Genomic DNA, 12,634 nt, shown 5'->3' with positions numbered 1-12,634 from the left:
CCCAGCAATTTGTTTTCTTCAGAATTGCATGTGTCATGTTCATAATTAATAACGTGTTATTCCCGAAATCATCCCTGTGTCTTTCTTCCATTGGAAGAAAGACACAGCGCAGAAGAAAAATAGCCGCATGGCCTATTTCTTCCACCTTGTTCCTGTGTCAAAACCGCCAATGCACATCCTTCACTTTCACACACAAACAGTCTAAAAACCTTCTCATAATTCGGCGTGCCCAAAACTGGAGCCGAGCATAATGCAGTTTTCAATTGATCAAATGCTTTCTGACATTCCACATCCCACCGTCTACTCCGCCTTCTGCTCTCATTCTTTCTCCTAAATTATGCACTGCTGTTATCACATGTGATAGTGTCCCGTTATCAGCATCGGAAGTTGGTACGAACGTGCAACACACCCCCCCAATTTTTTTGCAAACACCACCGTCCATCGCTGTGATAAGATCTAAGACATATCTGTTTTGCATCGTCATCAGGCGAAGCACGGAGCTCTATTTTTATGATGTTGAATCCTTCTTCAGTGTCGTTGGCCAGCTTTATGAGCTCCCAGCTTGTTATCTGCAGCCATTTCGCGTTTGCCCTTGCTTGAACGCCTGGTCCTAGGAACGATGCAAAGAATGTTTCTGCAGATGAGAAAAGCTTATACTGTTGTGGGATTTTAGCAAGGAGTTCTGACGATTTGGACGAAATATAATTGGATCTTTTGCTGCATGACAACTTGGTTTTCAAAGTTTCTTCTGACAATAGTTCGTATGCTGGGGGCTCTGTGATTGTCTCATCGGGCGCTGTCGATGGTTCAGCCGATTGCCCTGCTGCCGATGTGTCAGTCGACTGGCCTGCTGTCGATGTGTCAGCCGAAGGCCTTGCTGTAAACTGGACGTGGCTCTCTGGTATCACCATTAGTGCTGAGTGCAGTGTGGCTAGGGCACAAGTGCCCCTCCAGGATGCTGGGAGATGCAGGTAAGCTCGTTTGCCACAGATCCATTATATGTCCATTAATGCAGCAGTGTCTTTTTTCATAACTGGCATTATTAAAGTCTTATTGCACTGCCGCACCTTTCCCATGTTCACCTTCCCTTCTCCATGGAAGCAAAGTTTGTGCTGTATTTCCTTTTGAATCTTTATGGGTCTCTCCAGGGGTGTGACCCATGTCAGCTTGGTGATATTCTGTGTCCAGATGGGGATGCACGTTTCTTTTGCCCATTCGTATGTTTCATCTGGCAGCCCTCGAAGCCCCTCAGCTTTGCATTCAATCGTTTCATCATGCCACTTGTCATCTGCATATCTTGTGCCTTTTATAACGAAAAAATCGCTCCTGGAGGCAGATTACTCCTTGTCGTCTGCTGGTGCAAGTTTGTTAGTTTTCCAATTTTTCCATAGTGATTGTGTGTGCTTGAAATGTCTTTTTTATTCTACACAGCATCAGATGAATCAAACATTGGGCCTCAGACAAGGGTACTTCCTGTGGGATCAACATTTTTGGGGTTCCAGTTGCGTGAGGAATAAGTGAGCACACGTAACAACTTTTGTTACTTGCTTGCTTTGCTGCGGTGCTCATGTCTGAATACCATTTGTTTGATTGGTCAGGGTTTCTGGGGTCCTCTATTTCATCTAACCCCAAGTTATGATAAATATCGTATCTGTTTATTCCCACCTCCTTTTTTCTCCTCCTTCTGTTTTTTAATTGGGTACCAACTAGTGAATATTGCAGCGGGAATATTCTAGACCATGCTTCATCTATGTTGTTCATTGTGACATGTGTGTATTCAGTGGTGGTTTCTGGTGCAGTGTGTGTATGCATGCTTGTATTTCTGGAATCAGTGAACCAATAGTAATCATCATTTACATTCCATCCAAGCTCTATTTCCTTGGCTCCAGTATAATTCAACAATGGAATAGCAGTTTCGTTTACATGCAATTGTACAAGGGGCAATGTTATATTTTTATCATTCCATTCAATGTTATAAGTGTCCTTAAAAATAGCCGTTGCTTCAGTCCATATTAGTTTAGACCCTGGTTTTGTCATATCAGTTCCGCTCCCCCCTTTGTTCATTTCATTTGCCACATATAAAACAACATTATACCAAATAAGATAAACCATCATTATTGCAAATAGTATGGCAGCATATTTTATAACACATTCCAAATTATTTAATCTACTGGCCTTAGTGGCATCCCTATTTCTATCTAACATTTCAGCTTGCTCAGCCATTTCGTCGCATTGGCTCATGTTGAACCTATGTGGGCGAGACAAATTTGTTAAGTCCTATGAAAAAAAACATAATTGCAATTATTCATTCTTTTTCATGTCTTTACTCAGTTAGGCATTTAACAATTCCTTTTCATTTCATTATGGAAAAAATGAGGGAAAAATAGAAACAAACAACACGATTTATATGAGAAGAAAAGAAAGAGAGAGAGAGAGAGTGAGAGAGAGAGAGACAAAATATGTAAAATATTTGCTTTTCCCCTATACTTTCCCTGTCTAAATTGCAATTTTCTTCATCATGTCAACCTGTGCCAGTGGTGGCATCCACACAGTCAGTTTCATTTTGGGGAGGTGTAGCACTGTGTGCCCTTCTTATGTCTGAGAGGTGCACCCAGTACTTTAACCCTGTTACCTTAACTGCAGTTGGGGTGCTGTACACCACTGTGTATGGACCATGAAATCTTGGTGAATTCCACCTTCTTACAAAGTTTATGACAAGAATGTTCTCTCCTGGCATTAAAGGCCCCTCCGGGCTGTCTGCTGTCGGCATGGAGGCGTCTGTTGCTACATCTTCAGTAAATGGTGAAACAATTTGCTTTGCTATGCTGCGTACTGCGCACGTTAGCTGTGTTAGGTATTCCTTAAACACTTCTCCCAGCACTGTGGCAGCCCTGTGCGCATCAGATGCCTTCCTAACAGGGGAGAGCGGTGTGTGCATTCTCCTTCCCGTCACGATTTCGTACGGGCTTAAATGATGGTCCTTGCATGGTTGGTTTCTGAGTTGGAACAGTGCTAGGGGCAGACAATATACCCAATTCTTTTTTCAACGTGCTGCATAATTTCGATAAATTGCTTTTGAGCAGCCCGTTGATCCTCTCCACAACTCCATTGGCCATTGGATGATAAATCGAACATAGTTTGTGTTTCACCCCCAGAAGGGAGGTTACTTCTTTAAAGAAGTCATTTACAAAGTGCGTGCCGTTGTCTGAAAGGATCACGTCACAGATTCCCCACCGTGAGAATACTTCTCGCACAAGGAACTTGGCAGCACATTTTGCATCAGGATGGGGACAGGGGCCCGCTTCTACCCACCGTGAAAAAGGGCATACCACCACAATCCAGTATCTTGCTCCATTACATCTTTCTCCCATATCGGCGTAATCGATATGTAATTCTCTAAATGAACCTGTAGGGCGTGGCAAAGTGCCACGCAGAGTTCGCAATGTCATTCCTGAATTGTAAGTTTGGCATGCAGTACATTCAATCAGAAATTTAGTTAAGTATTCATGTGGATTAGGAACAAACCAATCCTCTTGAATATCTGAGGCAATGTGGTGTTTTGCAACGTGAGCTGGGAAATGCAGTTGTTGGAATGCTACTTCTAATAATTCTACGGGCATCACTACCTTGCCTGTTGTTTCCTGTCTCCAAATGAGATCTGTGGCTGATTGCTTACATCCTCGTTTGCCCCACAACTCCTGCTCTTCCGGGGGGGGGGCCTTTCTCTGGAGTTCTATCAATTGTGCTATGGGCGTGTTATTGTATGCATCTGCTGGTTGTTCTGCTGTGGTTGTTTTTACAATGTACTCTGATGTTGGTGTCTTATTGAAGTACGAGGCTTCTTTCGCTGCCGCGTCGGCTGCCGCGTTCCCCAATGAGACGACGTCTGTGTTATGGGTATGGGCTTTTCATTTAACCAGCGCTACTACCGATGGTTCTGCTAAAGCTTCTATTAGTTCATTTAGCAACGTGGCATGTTGTACAGGGGACCCGTCTGCTCTTCTGAACCCTCTCCTTCGCCAACGTGATAGTCCTGAGTGAACTGTGGTGGTGACATAAGCTGAGTCTGAATATATTGTCACGGCACAATCTTTGGCTGTGTGTAACGCGCTGATTAGTGCAGTCAGTTTGGCTGCTTGTGCAGAGTAGTGTGAGGGGAGGTGTTTTTGAACAATCACTTCGTATGTGTCTTCTTCCATGCGCACTACCGCCATCCCCACATGTTTCTCTCCTGTCTGAGTTTATGGATGCTGACCCGTCAATGAAATAAATTTCTCCTTCTGTAAGGGCGTTTTCGCTTGCTTTGGGAATGTCATCGCTCTCTCCCTCGTATGTGCTACAATCGTGTTCCCGTAAATCCTCAGTTGTGCATGGCTCTGTAATGAAGGTAGCTGGGTTCACTGTCTTGCATCTGACCACATGTACATTTGGACTTGATATTATTATTTCATAAGCAGAGGCTCTCCGTGTTGTGAGGGTAGATTTTGATCTTTCTAAGATAGCAAATAACAAGTGTTCTGCATATAGCGTCACTGAACATCCCATTACGATCGTGGCACTTTTCTCAATGGCGAAGCCCGCTGCAGCGAGGGCCTGTTTGCAAGCAAAATGTCCTTGCATTACTGGGTCTAATATTCCACTGTAGTACGCTAATGGTTTGTGGCCTAGCAATGTCTTTTGTGTCAATACTGCTGTCATCAATGTTCCATTGCTGTGTGAAAACAGGAAAAATTCCCTTTCATAATCTGGATTTGCAAGGACTGGAGCATCTGAAATAAGGTCTTTTAATCGAGAGAATTGAGCAATTGTCCCCTGTGTCCATTTTATTGGGGCCCTGTTCTTTTGTGCTTCTTTTAGTGCTTGTAGCATTGGCCGTGTGTATGCTGCGTAATCGAGGATCCATCCTCGGCAATAGTTAGATATACCAAGAAATTTCTGCATGTCCTTCACTGTTTTTGGTATGATAATGTGTCGAATGGCTGCTGCTCTGTCTGGTAGTATTCTTTTTCCATCTTTAGATATTTGCTGGCCAAGATACACAACGTCAGCAAGGCAGTATTGTAACTTTCCTTTGTCCATCTTGTATCCCTTGGCAGCCAATACGTTAAGCAGTGTTATCGAGTTTTCTCTACACTCTTCTTCTGTTTTGCTGCAGACGAGTAAATCGTCTACGTACTGTATAATGGTGCTCCCTACATATATGTTGCCAATGTCTTCTCGTAGTATTCTGTTAAAAAATGCTCGGGCTCTCGCAATACCCCTGTGGGAGTCTGCGATGTTCATATCTGTTGTTTCCTAATGTAAAAGCTGTAAGGTACTGCGACTCTGGTGCGAGTGACACAGAGAAAAAGGCATTTTTCTGATCAATGACAGTGAAGCAAGTTGCCTTTTTTGGTATACTGCACAATATTGATGACGGGTTAGGCACTAAAGGGAACTCTTTTTGGATGTCGTCATTGTGTGGGCGGAGGTCCTGGACCATTCTCCACGACCCTCCTTTTGCATTCTTAATCGGAACAATCGCTGTGTTACATGGGGAAGTTGATGGCACTAAGATACCTTGGCTTAGAAGTGCATTCACTGTTTCTCTAATACCTTCCTCTGCTTCTTTGGATATTGGATATTGTTTCACTCTGGGTGGGAGGGCACCTGGTTTCAGTTTTATTTTTATGGGAGTTACCTCATGCAACAATCCCACATCGTGTGGTCCCGTAGTCCAAATTTCAGGTGCTACCCTGGCCATGTCTTCTTCAAATATTGTCAGTGGTGCCTTTATGTTAGCGATGAGTGGGTTGTGTATTCCTCTGTATTCAATCATAATGTCACATGGTATGCTTATTTCCATTATTATTTCTCCATCCCCTTCGTAGTCAGTAAACAATTCTTAATCAGTAATATCTTTTAGCATTATGTTTGGCTCTATGCATAGCACACTTCTCCACTCGCATCCTTGCGTGTCCTGGCCTATGACCACAATGCGTTTGTTGGAAACTCGAACTGCCTCAATGTCTATAGACATAATTGTACCTGGCACTATATCTGTTGGGGTGATTGGGCGGAATATGAAATCGGATGGTATTCTCCACTCTTTTTGTGTTATTTCAGGCACTACTCGGGCTAATACCTGTATTCCATAGACGAACATGTCCATGTCAATGGGAATCCCTCTTACTGCAACTTTCTTTGTAATCGTACTTATTAGCAAGAGTGCCCGTACGGGGCATACCCCTGGCGTTGAGCACACTATTCCTCTTTCAGTAAAGGCTATGGTCATGTTTAACTTACTGAGTAGGTCTCGTCCCATCAAATTGATTGGCGCGTCTTCATAATACAATAAGGGTGCACGCACTGTTTTTACCCCCACTGTTACATCAAGATCTTTTGTATAAGGAACTTTTAAAATAGCCCCAGAGAACCCCTGCGTCTCCAAATTTCTTCCAGAGAGCTGAAACCGCCTTTCTGTGAGGCATGATTTTTCTGCTCCAGAGTCTACCATAAAGATAAACTGCTTGTTTCCTATCTCTGCCGCCACTAGTGGTTCCTCATTTGCACTTTGTGTGGTGGAAAGGACTGGACACGCAAGTGCTCCCTGTGGGCTGTCCTAGTCTTGGTATCTTTGCTGACCTGGCATTGAAAAAACGTTGTCACCCACGACCGTTACGCCACGGTATGGTGCAGGGGCACCGTTTGCAGCTGCTGCAAAAGGGTTATTGTTTATGTTCCCTACTGGGTTTTGTCTCGCCATAAGCTGTAGTGCGTTTTGCTGTTGTGGCTGCTGCTGCTGTTGTTGCTGTTGTGGGGCTGGCTGTCTCTGTTTCATTTGTGGGTCATAGCAGTATTGATCCTGTTGTCCCCCCCCTCCCCATTGGAGCTCCAAAAGGGCTACCTGGGTGTGGGCCCCTGTTCATTGTTCATGGGCTGTTGTTGCTGTTTAAAATACCCTGATGGTCGCATTCTACAATCTCGTGAATAATGTCCCCATCTTCCACAATTCCAACACGACCCTTGTTGTCCTCCCCTTGGTCCTTGCCCACCATACCCTCTGTTTCCCATTCCTCCGTATCCTCCCCTTTGCCCGCGGTACCCACCTCTTCCTTGGGCCGGCCTGTTCTGCCACTGCGATCCTTGGCATGGTTGCTCCTCTCCGTTCCATTGTCCCTGATCTTCTCCAACCCAATGCGCTGCTATCCCAACGGGTCTTCCTCCCACGTTTTCTTCTCCTTCGTTTCCTCTGTCTGCTGTTGCACTGGCAGTAATGGCGGCGACCTTCACTAATTTCGTCTGTACTAAGTTTGCTTCGTCAGCCAGCCTCTTTTGCGTGACCTCCTTTTCCTTCTCTTTGATCCTCCTCCAATGGTGTACAATTATGCTCTGAATTTCAGGCCACCCTTTGGCTTCGATCCCAGCTATTTTGTCCAAGGCCTTCTGCACCTCTTTCGGCAACCCCTTTTTAATGATAAAATAGAATAAAGCTGTTGATTGATTCCATGACGTACCAGTTTCGCTTCTCCATAAATCTTGCACTCGCAAAATGAATTGCGCACGATCCTCGTTCTCCTCCATCGTACACTGCATCACTGCATGTAAATCTGGAACGTATGGAAATGCACGCCGCAATGCATCCCACACTTTTGCTCGAACATTGTTAAATGGTGATCCATCGTGTCGGTCACAGCTCATCGTTACTCCCGGGAACCCTGCCCTGTCCCAGATTGTGTCTGCTTGGTCCCCGATTGCTGAAACTAATAGACTTTTTACATCACCTATAGCTAACGGCACGCCTGCTGTGTTTTTCTCAAATACATGTATCCACTTACCTGCCCCTCCCGTCAGCGGGGGGAGGAGTTTTAACAGGTTGGTTTTGTCCATTTGGGCCCACGGAATGTAATTTGGCCTACCTGCTCCTTTATGTATCAGTGGCATTTTTAGTTTTTGTTTCTTTCCCGTTCTGCTTGTCTTCCCTTTTTTCGCTTTACTTACCAATATGTTTCCTATCCTCCCTGTTCGTTGTCTTAATCTACCTTGCCATAATGGTGTCTGGGTAACAGCGGTTTGGCAGTGGGGAACCCTCCGCGGCAGCTGCCTCTTCGTATTCATCTAACTCGTCCCATATTTCTTCTATTTCTGACTCTAGCTCGTTATTATCCTCCCAGTTTTCCTTGGGTTCACTTCCTTGTCTTTCACCCTGGTCTCCACTTTGTTAACTCTCTGGTGTATCTGGGCGTATAATTCTCACTGGCTTGTTATTCAATTGGAACAGGAACTGTCCTGACTGCCACTCTTGTTCTTGCCTCTGCTGCGATGACGTCCCTTGTGATACTATAGACGGCCCTGATACTGAGGCTGCTGGGGTTGCATTGCTTGCTGCCCCTATCGGGGGTGTGAGATCTGCCAGTGACAGCGGGGGTACCTCCCCTCCCCCTGGCAGCATTTGCCCTTTGTCACATAAAGCTCTTAACCGTGTTATTTCCATTTGCGCGTGTGCTAGCTGACAGTTCAAATCACCTGTTTAACGTGCTATATCCACAGGAGGCGCACTCGTGGGGCCATACAGGCCTCCTTTGTCATATGGTGGAGGTTCGGGGGCTGTTGCCCCGCTCTGGGCAGTGGCGGTGGGTGGTATATACAGGGGTTCACTAAAACCTACCGCTGGCCTAGTCATTAAGGGATAGATTTTTGTTACTTCGTTTTCGGTTGTAGTTGTTGAGCATTCCCCTTTTGGTGTCCCACCTACTTCTTCAGGGTTTTTCTGCTTTTCTGTCATTTGGCTTGTACCTACCTCTGCCGTGGGGGAAACGTCTTCAAACATTCGCCATAAATCTAACACTTCTCTCCGGTTCTGTAACTGTTTCCCTTTGTATCGCGATAGCAAATGTGTTGATACTAGGTCCAATACTCTTTTGTCAAATGATCCTCCTTCTGGCCAAATTGGTGTAATCCCGTCTCCCTTTATCTCAGTGATCCATTGATCGTGATACTTCTGTATCCTGTCGCTATAAAGTGGAAGGTGCTGGCAAATATGTGCCAGTGGTGTTACTCCCCCCATGGCAATGTTTCTTTGCTTTCTTGTGTATTCTAGTACCTTTGAATCTCTTCCCACCTCTAACTTGGTATATCAGTTACAATGTGTAGAAATAATACGTTCTTTATCAATGCTCACAATTACCATATATCACATCAGCTTTCTGAGAGGTGTTACCTGATCCCCCTCACAGTTTATTTCTTTTGCTTTACCTTATATCAATCACAAATTACTTTAAAATACTTTAGCATGTTCAACAAGAAATATACATAAAAGCAGACCAAGAAACATATAATCATGCAACATATACATGCACTGCCTGCGCACGTTTGTTCTTTCCCTATTCCCGTTACTGTCCCTGTTTTTTCTTCTTCCCTATACTACCTACTATTTCGCTTTCACTCCCCACCTCTTTCACCTTTATTATGTCTCAAGATTTCTTACTTCCACGGAAAAAGAATATTCTAAAAACTACTCCAAGCCTACACGAGACCCCTACTATTTTTCTCTTTATCTCTATTCTGCACTTGGTCGGGACAAATGCTACGCGGCGCCGCCTTCTACCCCTTACGGGCTAGGATACCACTTCTCCTCTTCTTCTCACTTCTTACAACACCTAATGGCCATATAAAGGATAGATCAGAAAAGCCTCACCGTCACTCACGCAGACCCTATTCTTGGCTACCTTCCCTTTGTTGCTAATTCCCTTCTTCCCGTATTTTCCCCTTACCTTCGTTTGGGGTCTTTGCAACCTGGGACTCCACGTGTTCAGTCAGGTACTCCGAGGGTCGCCGCTCACGGCCGGACCTCGCTCAGGTCCGTCCCCCAACCAAGCCGGGGCCTGCCTTGGCAAACAGCTTTTTTTGATCGGGTATTCGTCAACCGGGAACCCTTGACCCTTTCTTCTTGATGTGCACAGTCTGGTCAAGGGCGGAGGCGATGGTTCTGCTGGGGGGCGCCCTGGATCTCGCTGCTGGGCGGCGCAGGCCTCAAGGCACCTCTCTAAATCACGTCGCGGGGGTCACCAAAAATGTAGGTGCCTTTCCCCGTCTTACTACGTGTGAGAGAAAAAATAAAATAGCAGGCAAAACCCCTTGTCGGGGAAAGAGGCACTGAGACCCGGCTGCAAGAGTTCAAAGGATGGTTTATTTCTCCAGCTATGAAATAACCCAAAAAACTCTTCCTTCACATTACATCAGTACCAACATTTATATTAGTTAAAGTAACTCTAACAAAAAATACTAAGTGGACCCGATTGGCCAGACGGTGTGGTGCTGTAGGTGTGGGTAGCATCTCTTCCTCCTGGTTGGCTGAGTAGCTGATGGACGTCAAACATCTTGTGCTCCATGCAGGTCAGGGTCCGGTCACTGTGGTCACTACCTAAGCTAACATGTTTCATACTAAATAACATTTATTTAAAACATTTTATGCTACTTGTCACATTTCTACATAAGTTACACACAATGACCATTGTCAGTACAATTGGGTCATTCGTGGCTTTAATTGAAGGCCTTGACCTTTATTGTGTATGTAAAAGAATCAGGCTATGTTTCGCATTTCTTCTAGGTTTCAAACTCATTAGTACAAGTAAAAGCATATATAATAATAAAAATGCTTAAGGTTAGTAGTGGGTGTGTTGGGTGGGTTTCGCAGCACAGGCGAGGGTCTGGCACTTGAAAGAAATACCTTACAGGGGGTGCAGGGTCAGGATGGCAATACATTGTTCTAATGGGGGTGGGTGGCTTGCCCGTTTATGAGGACGAATCGAGCAGAAAGTGCTTAGCTCATCCTGGTTCACATGCCGGTTCTCAGCGAACAGTGATCTCAGAGGAAAAAAACGGTAGCATATTGATTGTTGCAACTTTTGTCCAGCTTCAGCGTGAGAATGGAAGCGCAGAGCTTTCTTTCACAGGGGGAGTGCAAGGGTGGGGGCTAGCCAGCTGCTTGCGCGCCTTGTGTGTGTCTCTGTCCTTGGCTGCTGTGGTGGAAGGGGAGCTGAGCATTGCTTTACTATCGCAGTGAGGCCTGTTTACCCAAGATGGAGTCGAAAGGGGGCACAAAAAATGGATGCCCCGTGTCCTGCTCAGTAGTCCCATCTATGCAGCAGTCAACCGTGGTTAATTTTACATAAGGGCAAGGGGCAATACCACTACCGGAGGCACGCGGTCCAGGCCTTGTACTGAGGAGCGTACGATGCGAGGGGGCCTAAGGACCCCTTGCTCCCATACATTGGCTCTATCTTCAAGAATCCTACATCATTGTCATGCATTGCCCATATACAGGTTGGCACTTTACTTAGTTCTCCTGGTAAAGTTTCAGACATGAATTCTGACACAGGGGCATCGTGTGGCCAAATCGTTAGGAACACCCCGTCTGCCGTGCAATGTATAACGAAACCTAATTTTTTCAACAAATTTAATCCCAACAGGTTCTCCCCACAATCTTCTGTTAAAAGGAAAGGACAATGTTCAGTGAATGGTCCTATAGTAACTGGGACTGGTTTGGACACTGGGTTTATGACTGGTGTACCTGCGAACCCTACGGAAACATTCTTTTGCCTGACAGTGGTATATCCGGAACCAAGTGGTGGTCTATTGAACACTTCTGCGCTCCTGTGTCTACAAGAAAACGGTGCTCCTCATTCCCGACTCTCATTTCTACGCAGTGTCCTCTCTGATTCACGGGAATAGACATTTGTTCCGACCCCTGTCCTGGGCTACCCTATTGGGGAAATAACACATCATCCGATGTGTAATCATTGCTGTTACTGTAATACGTGTTTGGCTGTGTATCAAAAACGTTCCCACTCTTTCCTCTATTTCCCCCACTCTGGTTTCCATACTGTTGGTTTTGCTGTCCCTGGCTCTGGTTAGCGGCATTTTGGTTTTGGGCTTTGTTTTGATTACCTCCGTTATTGTGGTGCTGCTGCATACTATTCCTATTTGGTCCATTCGATCCTTGGTGTCCTCTATGCTGTCTCCTGTGACCAGACCCATTTCTATTCTGCAGATGCGGACATTGCGCTCGCCAGTGTCCTTCCTCCTTACAATACGCACACTGATTTGGTCCCACTGTTCCCCCATGCATATTCCAATTGCTCCTTCCTTGTGCATTCCCTCTCCCTCTATTGTGTCCTACTCCTTGCTTCAGTAGTACCTGTTTTTTCAATAGGCATACTTTCAAGTCTGCCCCATCTGTTTTAGCAACGATAATTCGTCCACCATTTCCTTCTACCCTGGTGATGGTAACTGCTGCCGTTCGTTATGTGACCCCTTCATTCCCTTCCGATGTCTCCCGATATCCTTACTCCTGTACCCAGGTGTAGTAAACATTTCAGCATAATCATTATCTAATTCATCTTTAAGTTCAAAAAGTCCGTATACATGTTCCCTCACTTCTTCATCCCTCTCTCTACAGCGTGCTAATGCATTCAAATCTAACAATCGCTACGGTGGTAATTTCCCAATTAACTGTTTCCATTTCTCCACCAAATATTCACCCATGCATTCCAACACTACCTGTCTTTCGTTGCTTCTTCGGAAGTCATATATCGAAGCCAATGTTGTCGTCCCATCATTCCCGTCTATATACATCTCTGCCTGTTGCTGCAAT

Source organism: Ambystoma mexicanum, chromosome 1p (genome assembly GCF_040938575.1).
Source record: "Ambystoma mexicanum isolate Mex_15411 chromosome 1p, UKY_AmexF1_1, whole genome shotgun sequence".
Taxonomy (NCBI): Eukaryota; Metazoa; Chordata; class Amphibia; order Caudata; family Ambystomatidae; genus Ambystoma; species Ambystoma mexicanum.
The sequence above is the reverse complement of the archived record's forward strand: the minus strand, read 5'-3'. Positions refer to the sequence as shown.